Source organism: Grammomys surdaster, unplaced genomic scaffold (genome assembly GCF_004785775.1).
Source record: "Grammomys surdaster isolate TR1022 unplaced genomic scaffold, NIH_TR_1.0 184, whole genome shotgun sequence".
Taxonomy (NCBI): Eukaryota; Metazoa; Chordata; class Mammalia; order Rodentia; family Muridae; genus Grammomys; species Grammomys surdaster.
In genome coordinates this window covers 5,726,793-5,730,844 of record NW_021604629.1, presented here as the reverse complement: position 1 = coordinate 5,730,844, position 4,052 = coordinate 5,726,793, and the positions used below count along the sequence as shown (strand labels likewise).

The 4,052-nt window shown below is 45.9% G+C and overlaps 1 long non-coding RNA gene across 1 annotated transcript; it reads left to right on the top strand.

The window, feature by feature from the left end:
* Positions 1 to 258: 258 nt before the first annotated feature.
* On the top strand, positions 259 to 1,323 carry LOC114621644. The gene is made up of 2 exons (XR_003711464.1): positions 259 to 316; positions 1,207 to 1,323. It is a non-coding gene; the product is annotated as an uncharacterized LOC114621644 (long non-coding RNA).
* Positions 1,324 to 4,052: the final 2,729 nt, after the last annotated feature.

The window sequence follows — 4,052 nt, the reverse complement described above, 5'->3', positions numbered from 1 at the left end:
CATTTCTCCCGGGGGCAGAAGTTGCTAAGAAGATTGGAATGTGCTTGGTATTTCAACATGGTTTCTCTTCTCCTCTCTCTACCAGAAGCACTGGGGGTGGGGGTGGCATTTCTCGGACAATCACCATGAGAACCTATCAGAGCTCCAGGATGCAAAATTCACAGGAGTCTGGGAGCCCCCAGAATGGAGTGTCCCTGGAGTTTTCATCTCCCAGGCTTGCCCACATGAAGCCTGCAGTATTTTATCAACCTAATGCAGATATGCTCAATCCTGGCAGAACCACTAGGGAAGTTTCAGCTTTTGGATTACCGACCTGGTAAGATGCGACTGTCTTATGTTTGCTTGTAAGTCTCTCCAATTTGGGAGCAGAGGCTTGCTATATGACCTCACTCCTCTAATGGACCTTGGAAGAAGGGGTTGAATTTCCAGTTTATTTAGCTTTTTGTCGTTGTTAGGAGGGAAGTTTCTGGCTTTTTACACGCCAGACCGGAAACTTACCTTTTACCATTGGATGCTTATGTGGATTATGGTCTGCTCTCATAGTTCAGGAAGTTTACATTGTTCCACATTCATCTAGGGGCTCAGAATTTGCAAGCTTCCTCTCTGAGGGCTCCACAGAGGCTCAAGTCCTGTGTATGTATGTACAGTCTTCCAGACTTCCAGCGGATTAGTTTGACTTTTATTTTTAAGCTCAGCCTCTCAGTAGCTGCCCCTCTGGGGCAAAGAAACTTACTTCTCAGGCTGGCTTTAAGCAGCTTATTCAAGCAAAACCTTGTATTGATGGCCTGTGTGAAGCCCAGGAGTAACCTTCAAGTTCAGCCCCATATCCTACATGTGGGGTAGCCTGAGCATGTGCAATGCCTTCTGGATTCTCAGTGTTAACTCAATCACAGCAGGCCTCTTGCCCTGCTTCTGTCAAACTTCTGTCGGTTCTGTTGTTTTGCTCACGTTACTGAGCAAACAGCTTCCTCTTCATCATCCTTCACCTCATCTTCAAGGTTCTCATGTTCTCCGGTGGTGTAATGGTTTGAGTGAGAATTCCCCGTTAGGCTCATATATTTCCATGCTTAGTCACCAGTTGGTAGAAGTTTGGGAAGAATTAGGAGGTGTGGCCTTGTTGGAGGAGGTGTATCAATGGGAGTAGGCTTTGAGCTCACTCCTGGTCCCTTTTCACTCTCTACACTACCCTCCTCTTTCTGCTTACAGATGAGGATATAAAGTTCTCGGCTACTACTGCAACGCCATGCCTGTCTACTCCCTGGTATGTTAATGGACGGATTCTCTAAAACTGTAAGCAAGCCCCCAATTAAATGTTTTATAAGAGTTGCCTTGGTCATGGTGTCTCTTCACAGCAATAGAACAGTGACTAAGACAGACAGGTGTAAAAGTTTCCACTCTGTATTCCAGACAGTTCCTCCCATACAACCCCCAAAGAGATTTCTTCTTCCCACGTATAGCCTCTGCTCTATTGCACCAAAACTGGGATGGAGACCCACTTCGTAAGTGGGACATGCCTTTTTATGTGGAGAAGGAACAAGAGGGTAGTTGTCTCTCTTTTCCTGTTATGCTTTCTATATGGAAAACACCCTAAAAGCACATGAAGTAGGGGTGGTATAGGTTTAGGGTGGTGGCAGCTTATCTGGTATTCATAGCCTACCATGTGCAGGACAATGTTGAACAGGGAAGTGCACACCGAATGAAAGGAAAACCATGATCCTCTTGGCTGTTTGTTGTATAGTAGAGCCTCTAGTACTAAGTTGATGGCATTGGATGGGGAATGGTAGGTGAATCCATAGCCTCCTATAATGAGAAGGTGAAGAGGAGTCTGATTATTTGGTTTTTTTTGGGGGGGGTATCTGTGAGACAAAACAACTTAGGGGAGAAAGGAAGGGGTTGTTCTGACTCACAGTTTAAGGGGATATAGTACTCCACAGTGGGGAAGGCATGGCTACAGAAATGTGATTCAGCCAGTCACATTGTGTCCCAGTTAGCCTACAGAAAGTGATAGTTAGCTCTCTGTCATTTCTCTCTCCTCTTTATTCATACCTAGCCTATGGGATGCAAATACCCATATTCAGAAGAGTCTTATCCCTTCTCGGGTTAAGCCTTTCAGGAAACATCCTCCCAGAGACACCCGGAAGACACCATCAAGTTAACGGTGAGGGTTAGCCATTCCTGGAGTCTTGAAGGAGCCGTAACTGCCTTGGACCTCCCTAAGATCAGCAGGCCTCGAATCTTTCACTCCTCCTCTGCCACCCAAATATAGGAGTTTAGGTGGACATCACTGTTCCCTGTCTACTTGATTAGCAGCTATTTCCCCCTTTAGTAAAGAGCCGTAGAGGTAGGAGTGGATATATGAGAGAGCGCAAGCTGATCAAGGTTTACATTCTTTTGTTAGGCATAGTAGTTCACATTCTAGCGCCCAGAAGGCTAAGGCGTTAAGATCAGGGGTTCAAGGTCAGTCAGGGCTACATACATTCTAGATCTGCCTGAGCTACTTAATGGAACCTTTTGAGAAAAGCTGGACTGAAAGAAGAAAAAGAAAAACAGGAAGAAGAGGAAAAAGCTAGGTGTGGTGGTCTGCTTGTCAAAGGAGGATCAGTAAGTATTTTAAGGCCAGCCTGAGCTGTGTAAGATTCTGTTACAAAAACAAATGAACAAACAGAAAACCAAAACAAACCAAACATACAAAACTCCCAGAGATGTCCATGTGTAGTTAGATGTCACAGTTTGGGTTGTGAAGGCACTGCCTCGAAGCCACTGCCATGGGAGAGAGGAGCCCTGGCTTAGAATGCAGGAACTAACTGACAGAGGTATTGGTCCTCCTAAAAATAGCACAGGATCCAGAGGAGGACTCTGCTCCACAGTTCCAAGTGAGAAAGGCAAGCAGGCTATCTGTCACATGCTGCAAGCAGGACCAGCAAGCGAAGGGCTGGTAGGAGCCTGTGACAATATCCAGGGCAGGGTTGGGAAGGAATGCTAGATAAGAAGGCAAGAGACCAGATGCCCAGTCACCCAGGAGGGACGGCTCCTAGAAGGAGGTGGGGGCTGGGCTTGAATCCCAGCAATGACTGCTGGTTGGGTGTGGGATTTTAGCATGGAGTCTTTCGAGCACTGGAAAACTCCAAAACTAACCAACTAAATATTTTTTAAAAAGAGCAAACAAAACAAAGAAACAGGGAAAGGAAATTTAGTTTTGTTGTCCTGGAATCTCCCTCCAGGAGCCCCTCTAGGAGATAAAGCTCTGGGTAGAGCCTGCTTCTCTTTGAGTCAGCTCTGTGGGCCACAGCCTGGACCACGCAAACCAAAGAAATACACGTGTAAAAAGGTTTGCACCCACAATTTCCACACCCCATCTGGGGACAGAAGCTCTGACAAAAGCCTGTGTGCATCTGAACTATGACAGATTCTGCAGAATCGGAGCTGCCCAAGAAACCTGGTATCCAGTGTGCTATGGGCAGCAGGACCTAACTTCCACAGACCTTTCAAGCCAGGCACTCTTCGTTACCGTGCAAGCTAAGACCATTTCAGGGGCGAGGCAGGGGACTGCAGGAGTCTATTAATGCTGAAGGCTGTGAGGATAATGGCACCTTGGTGTGACCCCAAGTTCATTCAGCCCTCATTAAAGACGCTCCCTGTAGGCAGCTTTGGTAGTTGTTTAGATTAGAAACAGCTACTTAAAAATGATAGTTATCAGTTTGGTGGAATGAGAAAGAGATGATGGCCACAGACACAAACATGCATTTATTTATGAATCTTCTTCCTTCCTTCCTTCCTTCCTTCCTTCCTTTCTTTCTTTCTTTCCTTCTTTCTCTCTTTCTCTCTTTCTTTCTTTCTTCCTTTCTTCCTTTCTTCCTTTCTTCCTTTCTTCCTTTCTTCCTTTCTGTTGTTTGTTATGGTTGGTTTTGTTGTTTTGAGATAGAGTCTCTCTGTGTAGCCCTGGCTGACCTGGAACTCACTATGTAGATCAGGCTGGCCTTGAACTCACAGAAATTCACTGCCAGTCTCTGCCTTAAAAGTGCTGGAATTAAAGGTATATGCCACCATGCCTG